Genomic DNA, 12,921 nt, shown 5'->3' with positions numbered 1-12,921 from the left:
CCATAGAATGGTATTTCAAATGGTTGGACGGTTTGTACACAACACATGCATCATGGTGGGTCCCATAGGTAGACAGCGTGGATGGAAAAGGTGGGACCCATGAAACTTGCTGCCGTGCATAGCAGCTGGAGGTGGGGTCCACTTGCTGCCGAGTACAGTAGTAGTCCTGCAGACCTGCTGACGTCTATTAGGGCAGTCCTTTACTGTATTTAAGATAACAGTGGTGGTCCCACATAGGACCCACCCTTATGCATTGAAATATAATATAATATAATATATATATATATATATAACACGTGCAGCTTCTGTTGTTTTTTTTTTTTTAAAGTAGCATAGGTGGAGCTCACCACACCGTTAAATGCATATATGCTATATTATATTATAATATATAATATATCATGTAATATATAAACATGATATAATATAATATATTAATATCGTACACATACTATCCCGGATGGACACATGCATACACCAAAGTGGCCCCACACGTGGGGTGTGATTGCCACCGTCCATTGATGGTGGACAGTTTGGATCAAACACAAACACCAAAGTGTGGCCCGCCAACTGGAAGGACAGTGTGGGTGGGTCCCCTGGACCCCACGCCCGTTCACACATCACTGGCAGCCACCCTCTGCCAAGACCTCAGTGTTAAACGAGGTATCTTTCACTCTATCTACCACGTGAGCCATGGGGGCCCACCGTTGAAATGAGGTATCTCCACTCAGTCTGCCAGTGAGCCATGGAATTGAGCGTGGAAATAGGCCCCACACGAGCATGGTCAACCGTCCAGAGCGATGGACGGTTTGGATAAAACACATACATCATGGTGTGTCCCACAAAAGTGGATGGATGATGTTGGTGGGTCCCACACATACATTACTTGCTAGCTCATGCTTTGTTTATAGGAAGCTTTCCAATCTCGTAATTTGATCTTTTCAAGAAACTATTATACCTTGCAGATTGTGGGAGTTGTATTTGATCTTTTCTCATTATTTTAAGAAACTATTATACTTTCACTTAGTGATGCTTAATATGTATTGCATTTTTTTCTTACATTATTATTGTGACTTGTTAGTTTATAGTTGTGACTTGTGATTGTGATTTGTAAGTTAGATAATTAGTTACCTGTTTGAGGATTTCTATGTGGCTATATATAGATATGGTGTATTTTTAGTGGCATAGAAATCGTTCAAATTGTCCCATTTTGTATAGTTCAAGGTTAGATAGATAGTATGTTTTCATTTAATCTATTTAAATGTTCATGCTTGATCGGCGGTCTATCTCCTTATTTCTCTTTGGATATGTTTTTTTCATTTCATATCCAATGCCAAATATCTTTACATTGCTTTAGATATTTGACATTGGAATGTAACATAAGATCAACTTATCTGGAGAGGCATGAGGAGATGCTGCCGGATTTTCACTGTGGACGTTTAAATGGGAATATGAAAGTGTTATAATCTATCTAACCTTGGATGGTTAACTAATTTAGGATTTAATTGAGCGGTGGTCCCTAGAAGGTGGGAATCGCTGTTATGACCAGGACGAAGCTGTCTATTTCCGATAAACAGCAATATGGGTGGCCTGACCATTTAGACAGGCCCGTGTTTATATATTAGCTCGAAATTGATGTAGCAAATCCGAATGTGCGTCGAAGCTATCCGGATGTTGAGCGAGGGTCCTTGGAAGGTGGGAACCACTGTTATGACCATGATGAAGTAGTTCATTTCCTATGGACAATAATATGCGTGACCTAGCCATTTGGACAAGCCTATGTTTATATATTAGCTCGAAATTGATAGAGCAGACCCGGATGTGCGTCGGAGTTATCCGGATGTTGAGCGGGGGTCCCTGGAAGGTGGGAACCACTGATATTTATTTTTTCCCTTCATCACTGTCTGTGTGATCTTGTAAACAGGTTGGATGATAAATAAACATCACTATAGGCCTTAAAAAGGTTTCAATGATGGAAATCATTATACCCACTGTTTCTTGTGGTATGGTTCACCTAAGTTTTGGATATGATTCAATTTTGGTTTCAAACCTTTAAATGATCTGGAAAAATAGATGGACGGTGTAGATAAACTACATATATTTACAGTGGGTATAATGATTTCCTAACCTTAAACCTAAACTTGAAAACTTAAACCTAAACTCGAACCTAAATTCCTACACCTAAACCTAAACCTATTCTCAAATCCCTAAACCTATAACTTATAACCTATAACCTAAACCTAAACCTAAACCTATAACCCAAACCTATAACCTATAACCTAAACCTAAAAATATAACCTATAACCTAAACATAAACCTATAACCTATAATCTAAGCCTAAACTTGAAAACCTAAACCCGAACCCGAATTCCTAAACCTAAACCTAAACCTAAACCCGAACCCGAATTCTTAAACCTAAACCTAAACCTATTTTCAAATCCCTAAACCTATAACCTAAACATATAACCTATAGCCTATAACGTTAACCTAAACCTAAACCTAAACCTAAACCTATAACCTAAGCCTATAACCTATAACCTAAACCTATAACTTAAACCTATATCCTTTAACCTAAACCTAAACTTGTAAACATAAACCTTAACCCGAACCCGTACACGAACCCAAACCTGAATTCCTAAACCTAAACCTAAACCTAGTCTCAAATCCCTAAACCTATAACCTATAACCTAAACCTAAACCTATAACCTATAACCTAAACCTAAACCTATAACCTATAACCTTAGCCTAAACCTAAACCTATAACCTAAACCTAAACATAAACCTATAACCTATAACCTATAACCTAAACCTATAACCTTAAACCTAAGCCTAAACTTATAACCTATAATCTAAACCTAAACTTGAAAACCTGAACCCAAATTCCTAAACCTAACCTAAACCTATTCTCAAATCCTTAACCTATAACCTATAACCTAAACCTATAACCTAAACATATAACCTATAACCTATAATCTATAACCTAAACCTATAACCTATAACCTATAACCTACACCTAAACCTAAACCTATAACCTAAACCTAAACCTATAACCTATAACCTATAACCTAAACCTATAACTACCTATAACCTAAACCTAAACCTATAACCACCTATAACCTACAACCTCCACCTAAACCTAAACCTAAACCTAAACCTATAACCACCTATAACCTAAACCTATAACCTACAACCTACACCTAAACCTAAACCTAAACCTATAACCTAAACCTATAAGACTATTACCGATGAAATATTTCGTTGGTAATAGTAGGTTGAAAACTTATACCGACGAAATATTTCGTAGGTAGAAATCAATACAAAAATTTATACCAATGAAATATGTCATTGGTAATAGTAGGTTGAAAACTTATACCGACAAAACATTTTGTAGGTAGAAATTAATACAAATATTTATACCAATGATTTATATATGAGATATACCGACGAAATAATTCATTGGTAATAGCGGTCTTATGCCGACGCACATATTTTGTAGGTAATAGTTTATACCGACGACATATTTCGTAGGTAAAAGTTTAATCCATAGTTTGTACCGAGGAAATATTTCGTAGGTAAAAGTTTATACCGACGAAATATTTCATAGGAAAAAGTTTATATTGACGAAATATGTCGTAGGTAAAAGTTTAATCCATAGTTTATACCGACAAAATATTTCGTAGGTAAAAATTTATACCCAAAAAATATTTCATAGGTCAAAGTTTAATCCACAGTTTTACTAACGAAATATTTCATTGGTATAAGCTGTGTTTACCGACGAAATATATTGTCTTTTCCTACCAAAAGTAACATGTTTTGCCGATGATTTTTTTTGTCGGTATTTGTTTTACTGTTGCCGACGAAGTAATATTTCGTCGGGAAAAGCCTTTAGCCACGGTCTTATTGCGACAATTTTTCCGATGACATATTTTGTCGATAATAATCATTACCGACGAAAAAAGAAAAAATAACGACGAATTATGTCATTGGTAAAAGAGCAATTTCATGTAGTGAATGTCTCACATGGCTGTGGTTATCTCTCGGTTGTGGGACAAATGTGATGTAAACTTTCAATCTACACTGATTATTAGTTTTTTGAGTATGTCTTAATCTTTATCTAAAAATATGAATGTTACTTACAGATGAAGTTGATCACACTGAAATAAATAGTTATAAAGCGTTGAGAATTATGCGGGCCATACACCCTTCTGATAAACATTATTTTTATGATATGCCTTTATATACGTACATTACATACAATGAGCAAGTTAGATGACATTTACAAATCACTCTGGGCCCCACATATCTTACTTTGTACTGAATTAATATGTCGGATGTACGTACATTAAAAATGGTGGGAAAAGGCGGAAAGCTTCGCTTACGATTCCCAACGCATAAAACCAAGCGTCGATCATCTTGTTCTAGTCTATGGGCCCATCATAAATCGAATCTAATCTGTTAAAATTATTTAGGGCTGATGGATTCCTAAGAAATGTTTAATACTGGCACTGTATCGAGCCATCAGTGGCCTACACTGAGAAAAAAGACATTATTTGCTTGTACGGAACCTATTGGTTTGAACTGTTGTGGTCCACTGGATTTGAATATTTTGATCGTTCTTTAGACAGTTGTGTTCCTTAATTTTACAAATAGAATGGACGGAGTTGATCAGACAAAATGCAAATCGATGTGACTTAGAAATGTCGTAAGTTGGAATGTATATAATGTAAAGCAACCATTTGTCCCCATACAGAACACTGACCTTACCACTGATATTTGAAGTTTCTTCTCTAGGACCCCATTCCCTTTACATTTTCCTAGTTTTGAATCTTCTTCACTGGACCCCTCCATCGCCACTCAGTGAGTACATCTACAAGTTCAGTCCAGCTCAGTCCATATAAATGGCAAAGCAAGGTATGTGTTTTGCCAAACTCCATTCTCGGTGTTTAGAGAGGGGTCGTGGTTTACATTCACAATGGTCCATGGTTGATATGCACAAAAGAACGCGGTTAACACGCATAATGGATCATGGTTATCAAAAAATGGTTATGGTTGACAGGCACAATGGATCGTGTTTGATGACTTATTAAGAGGGGTTGTGGTTAACATTAAATAAGGTCGTTATTTACATTAACAATGGGTCGTGATTGATAGGCACAATGGTTCACATGTTAATGGATCTTGGTTGTCAACCACAACCCAGTGTGGATCGCGGTTCATGTGTACAATGGATCGGGGTGCACAACACAATGTATCGTGGTTATCAACCACGATCCAGTGTTGATTGCGGTTCACATGTACAATGGGTCTTTGTTCACATGTACAATGTATCGTTGTTCTCATTACAATAGTCCACATGTAAGAGAACCACGACCGTTCTGTCTGCTAGCAACCACGACCCGTATAATATGACAACCACAATCGTGGTTCTAATCGTGGTTGATATGCCCAATGGATCATGGTTGACAAGCATAGTGGATCGTGGATCACATGTTATGTGGGTCGTGACTGTCAACCACAACCCAACATAGATGACAATAGCGATCCATATAATATGACAACAATGATCGTGGTTGTGATCGTGGTTGATATGCCTAGTGGATCATGGTTGACAGGCATAGTGGATCATGGATCATATGTTATATGGGTCGTGACTGTCAACCATGACCCGACATAGATGACAACAATGATCAATATAACATGACAACCACGAGCCTCTATAAACTCATATTAACCACGACCCTTCATGGATTACAACCACGATTCACTATGTACTACAATTACGACCTAAGCTAAATTTCGAGTCCAAAGTTTGCAAAACCATCTTATTATTGATTAACAATGCACTACCATATTAGAATGTAGGTCAAAACAAGCCAATGATGACCACATTCTTAGACTTCAAAAAGGCATAAGTCTCTCCAAAGTGCTCCATTAGTTTTTTGAAGGAGTACATGATTGAAGATATGGAGAAAAATCCTGATAGAAAGAAATTATTTACGAACAGCTGTTTTGGATTTCTACTTGACTTTCCACTAACTGGGTGAATGGCACACTCTTAAATCATGCCTTGCCTAATGCAGAGGCATGTTGATGATCTGACATGTGATATTCAGGGCACCATGATAAAATTTACTGAGCTCGATTTTACATTAATAATGGGCCTTAAGTTTGGACCAGATAGGGTAGATGATGGTGGTCGTGGCAAGAGTGGAAGAGTAGAGATAGGAAAAGGTATTAGGGAGACCTATCGGAGAGCAGTTACTGTGAGTAAGAAAGAATTGAAAGAAGCCTATATGTCACTCGCCGAGAAAGAAGAACATATGGTTGCAGTGAAGCTGGCTCTAATAATTTACGTTGAGAGTCTAATAGTTGGATCTCCGCAAAAGAATTACTATGTTGATATGTTTATCAACATGATTGATAACTTAGATTATTTTAATAACTACCATTGGGGCAATGTGGGGTATGAATATTTGATGGATAGAGTTAATGTTGCAATTGGCAGTGTTTGAGCGAATGGCCAGTACCCCAAATCATACAACATATGTGGATGCCCGTATGCACTACAAGTAAGTTATTATTGTCCTCATTGATACTTTGAGTTTAAATTTTTACTCCATACATGTTAACCAATATGTAATGCATGATAATTGATTTTAAACAGATTTGGGTAAACGAACATTTTCCGAAACTCATTGGTAACAGTGGGTGGGCCGCTAGAAGACTGCCTATAAGAATTCCTCGAATACTAAATTGGGATCCTTATAAAGTAGGCAGATATCCCCCATCTCGGCCATCTTCATAGCTGTACCTGTAAGAGTTATTTAATTATTAATGTAATTTAATTATGCAGTATGTGTATAAGTAATAAATCAATTTTACTCCTGCAGGTGGTGCTAGCTCTAAAGCTTCGAGCAACGGTTGAAGAGGCATAAACCGAGATTGTCAGGAGTATAACTGATGACACTTATAGAAAGGACAAGGCTTTGTGGGTAGCACCCACGATAGAGAAAATGGTGGAGGACATGGTGCTCAAACATGTCGTTAGTAGAAAGGAGAAAAATAGAAGCTGTATGGATGGAAAGGAGGAATTGGAGGAAATAAAAAATAAACTTGAGGCTGATCTTAAAGCCTCCCTTAAGACCCTTGTTGGCAAGATATTTAAATATAATAAAAAAAATCAAGATCTGAAATAAAGAAATTTAATCAACAGATTGAGATAATTGCCAATGAAGTGGAAGGAATAAAGGATGAAGTGAAGCGGATTGATGGGTTTGGAGGAGAAATAAAGCAACTAAGGAGGAGAGTGCTTCTTTACGCGAAGAAGTGAATTTGATAAGAGAGGATATTCATACAAAATACGTACGTGATATTACTTTGCTTTATTTATTAACAAGTCATTGTGAATGTAATGTCTTCTAATATATGATTTTAATACATGTCAACAGCACAACAACAACAACAAGAATTGTTGATGATGGGATGAGCTATCTTAAATGTTTTGAAGATGGGATGAGCCATCTCAAAGATGACAATGCTTCACTGCGAGAGTAAATGGAGCAACTAATGAATGAGTTTCAGACAACGAAGGTATATGAAATTAAAGTTATCTTAATTCTTATTTGGTCGTAGTTGTGTTCATATATAAGTCGTGGTTTCTATAAACTGTAGATCGTGGTTATCATACATAGTGGATCGTGCTTTTCAACCAAAAGGATCGTGTTTTTCATCCACGATGGTTCATGGGTGTGGTTAAACCACGACCCAATATGTACAACAACCATGGTCCATTAGTCGTAATAACTATGACCCTTTTCTTTATCATAGTTGTCATCCACAGTGGGTCGTGGTTCACAAACAGGAAGGGTCATGGTTGAGTTCCTTAAAAAAGACATTGAAATATATAATAATACATGATTTTATTACATGAGAAAGTCCCTTCGATGAGCCCTCTCAGAGGAGAGAATGCTTCACTATAGGAGCAGATGAAGAAGCTTGGAGAGGAGTTCTAAGTAATGAAGGTATATGAAATTAAATTTATCTTGAATCTTATTTGGTCATTGTTGTGTTCCTTTTTGGGTTGTGGTTATCGTCCAAAGATGGATCGTTGTTATCATCCACTAGGGGTCATGATTGTCATAAACATTGGGTCGTGGCAGATGCACGACCTAATATGGATGACAGCCACGATCCAGACCAGGGTCGTGGTTACTATTTTCTAAGGGTTGTGGTTTGTATGAACTATGGTTTGTTGTTATCATACATAATGGATCATGATTTTCATCTACAATTATTCATGGGTGTGAACCACGACTCAATGTGGATGACAACCACGATCCGGATGGAGGGTCGTGGTTCACATTCCCAATGGAACTTGGTTTTTGTCCATAGTGGGTCGTGGTTGAACCACGACTCAATAGGGTCGACAACGACAATCCATTGTTCGTAATAACCACAACCCTTTTCTTGATTGTAGTTGTCATCCGCAGTAGGTTGTGGTTCACAATCAGGAAGGGTCGTATTTGAATTCATTTAAAAAGATATTAAAATTCATAAATCTTAAGGCCTGTATCCTAACCCATACTTTTTTGTAAGCTTCTGCAGTCCTCCCGGTCGAATTTCGATGACCCGCGATGTGTAGATAGTATTTACATGCATCCCTAAGTCATACCCTGTCAATCTGAGTGGGCTCGACCCGAGACTTGTATCCTTACGACCGTGCCATCACCGTGGTTTCGATGCCGCGTCTCGTATGCTGATGCGATACCTGGGCCAGGAGATGTGGGCCTGCGTTTAGTTTGAGAAAAATGCCATGCTTTGCAAAACCCAAGAGAATCTCCAATCAAATAAATCTCATCAATCAAGTACACATCACATCAAATGTCAAGTACCACATCCCATCCTCAAGTACAAGCAACCCTTAACTCTCTCTTACACAAGTACCTAAAGTCAACTCTCTCTCTCTCTTTCCACCCATCACTCACCCATCACTCACCATCCCTCTCTCTCCTTACATCACATCTCTCTCATTTTTCCTCTCAGACTCCCAAGAGCAACCGTCCAAGCTAGCTCCATGGGAAAGAAGCTAGTGTGGCTCACCTTCCTACCACCCAATCCCACTCTCCATGATCCATCTCAACCATTGAAATTGTTCCCTTCGAACTCTAGCACATATCGGTGGAATGAGGAGTCTAAGATCTAACGGTGGGTGTTCATACTATTTGATTTTGATATAGGGTCCATGTGATTTGTGACCCCCTTGATGTATGCATTGTACAGGGAGGGCCCATAGTGGCAGGGTCCTTCCCCTTCACCGATTTCTCTCTTTTTCTCTCTTTCTCTCTCTTTCTCTTTTTTTTTGATGTGTGACCCACCATGATGCTGGACGATGGAGATCCACCACACCATGATGTATTTATTATATCTGCACCGTCCAACAGATTTGGACGGTGGAGATCCACCACACCATGATGTATGAGTTTTAATCCACCTCGTCCATCTGTTGGACGAGCAGGAGGCAGTTGCTGTACATCATTAGCAAGCTTTGTGGGCCACCTTGATTTATATAGTATATTCCAGCCGCCCATCTGGACGGTGGGCGAGTTGGCCGCACCAATAACACATGCTGTTGTGTTAACGCAGCAGGTTTTATGGGTCCATTTGATCCACGTTGTCTGTCCATCTGGATGGAGCCCACTGTGATGTATTTATCTGCACCGTCCATCTGGATGGTGCTGTGAGGACCATGAGGTATGCTTCAGATCCACACCGTCCAAATTTTTGGACGGTGGGCTGATCAGGAGGTGTGCATTATATCCTAACCGTCCAACCATGGGATGTCTAGCAGCAGATGCTTCTGGACTGTATGAAAGGAAGACATAAATATTAGCTTGATCCCCAATTGGGTGGGCCACACTGACGTGGCACCACCTTGATGTATGTGTTTTATCCACCGTCCATTAGGGATGATGGGACTCCACCATGATGATCTGTGCATCCAACCGTCTGTCCATTGCTGGACGCTAGATGCTGGCTTGATTAAAAAAAAGAGAGAAAAAGAAATAATAATATAATAATATATATATATATATATATATTATATACATATATAGATATATATGGTGGGACCCACCCACCATGAAACGGATTGGCTGGTCTACCGCACACTGGCTATATAGTTACTATGTGTAGTGTGTTGGTTTGATCCACAGTGCCTATCTGTGCATCCCACCTTAATGATGTATGTATCTTCCATCCGCACCGTCCAGACCTTGGACGGTGGGATTAGATCGGCTGGTGTACCTCACACCAACTATATAGCTGCTAACGTCAGCAAGTTATGTGAGTCACCATGATGTGTGTTTCCTATTCACGTGGTCCATGGGACCGCTGTTATGCATGTGTCCTTACGCAAATCCATGGGCCTTGTCATGATGTGGTGCATGCACAGTGGGGCCACCGTGTAACGTATTCGTGTGAGGCCCACCTGCTGCATGTGTGCGGCCTATTGTGATGTGATGTGGCCCACTTGATGTATATGAGGCCCATTGGTGTGGCCCATTGTGATGTACATGGGGCCCATCGATTGAGGCCCATTGAGATGTATTTGGGGCCTAAAGATTGTGGCCCAATGTGATCTATTCGAGTCCCATGGGTTGTGGCCCATTGTGATGTAATTAGGGCTTATAGGTTGTGGCCCATTGTGATGTATTTAAGGCCTATGGGTTGTGGCCCATTGTGATGTATTTGGGGCCCATGGGTTGTGGCCCATTGTGATGTATTCAAGGCCCATGGGATGTGGCCCAATATGATGCATATGTAGCCCATAAGTGAGGCCCATCATAATGTGTATTAGGCCCTTGAGAGAGGCCCATGGTGATGTATATTGGGCCACGGGCCCAATATATGTTTGGTTCTATGTGGGCCACTCCTTGGGAGCAATGTTGGCTAAATGTCCACATTGATGGGCAATGATGGTTAAATGTCCACATTGTGACCTTCCCTTAGGCCCTTTGTTAGGCCGATTGTCGAGGCCGATTATTGATGCTAATTATCAATACCGATTATGAGTATGTGACAACATAGCATCATGATACAAGCCCATACGCATCATCTGCATGTTTGTTATGAGATGTGATTGACCATTACGTATGCCATAGGGCAGGTTGTTTATGGGACTCCTTGAGAGATGAAGTTGCCCACATGAGCGCACAATACACACAGGATTGCTGCATGACTAGATGATATGACTCATGCATCTTGCATTTTGTGAGATGACCACCGTACACCCTAGCGACATCAAGGTGGTGGCCTCCACAAGCATATTGTAGATGGTCAGATGGGACACCGAAAATGTTGAGTTCTAGCATATGGGAGTCATAGATGTCCTTAGGTGAAAATCCCTAAACCTCCGTGGCCAGGAGACACCCCAACGTCTATATTGAGTGGATATACATGAGTGTATGAGGGTCGTATACTAGTAGGCCAGGTCTCCCACTGTGTCGTGGTCAGTTGGGAGGGAGTGTGACCTTACCTGCCTGAGTGAGGGGGCAATATCTAGGTTAAATTTGACCAACTTCAGGAATGGGTCCGCTATCAACGAGTCGGGCTCGATATTGACAGGCGGATAGTGAGGTCTCTTCCACTTACCTAGTTGTGTGCTCGGATAGGGGTGGCAATTGGCGTAGAGTGTAATAGACCCCGGTGATTATCCCAGAGATGTACGGTACTGATATGTGGACTTATTGAGCAGGAGTTGCATATTCATTCATCCATTCATTCATTCAATATTCACTCAGGCTGGTGATGTGCAACTAATTGTTATGTGTACCTTTGTAATGGCCAAGATTTTGGTTAGGGCGTGCGACTAACCTGAGATTAGGAATTTACCACATTGAGTCTGACTATCTAAATTTAGGTATGGGACTAGTTTGGATAGAAGTCCCTTGTGGTGGACCCCATAGCCTACGATACTACTTACTATCATCCAGACTTCACATTCTAGCTTGGTCATTTCATTCGCATCGTATATTGCATTGCATCCTTAGTACATAGCATGTGGTTTACTGTGCTTCTGTATCACATAGCATAGATAAGGCTGATGATATTTATGGACTTACTAGCATATTTCCATATTACTTTGATATTGTACGATTTATGGATTGCCAGTATTTTCATTTACTTTGATAGTTATATGCTTGACACGTGTATCGCACACACTTTCACCACCCTCTAAGCTTTCTATAAGCTTATGCACGATAGATGGGTGTAGGTGGCGTTAAGTTGCAGCAACATTGAGCATGGAGCGTGCATCGGTCTTCTGGAGTTTTGATTTCGATATATGTATTTCCCTTTCAACATTGTATTCAACTGTTTATATTAATGGATATGTGATGATGATGTTGCTTTTGTGATTTAGGTAAACTTGTGGTTATGCTTCTTATGAGATAAATATATGTTAGAAAAATCCTCCTTATAGGATCCCAAGATCAAAATTTGGCATATGCGCATTGTAAGACCCGTATCCTAGACCGTATCGATCCGTAAGTTCCCGCGATCTTCCGGTCAAATTTCGACAACCTTCTACCCTTAACCAGTATTTGCGCACGACCCTGATTCACATGCCGTCAACCCAAGTTGACTCAACCTAAGACTTGTACCCCTACGACTGCATCGTCACTGCGGTTCCGATGTCGCAACTCGCGCACCGATCCGATACTCTGGCCAAGAGATGTGGGCTAGTGTTCAGTGCGAGGAAAACGCCGCGCGTGCGAATTTCGAGAGAATCTCTACGAGATGTCGCATCAATCAATCAATCAATCAATCCCATCATGTCAAGTACACATCACCTTTCACCCATTCCCAAGCAACCCCAAAGTCAAAAAGGTTCTTGCACACCCATACTTCTCTTACACCATTTACCAC

Source organism: Magnolia sinica, chromosome 13, assembly GCF_029962835.1.
Source record: "Magnolia sinica isolate HGM2019 chromosome 13, MsV1, whole genome shotgun sequence".
Classification (NCBI taxonomy): Eukaryota; Viridiplantae; Streptophyta; class Magnoliopsida; order Magnoliales; family Magnoliaceae; genus Magnolia; species Magnolia sinica.
Note: the sequence above shows the minus strand (reverse complement) of the source record.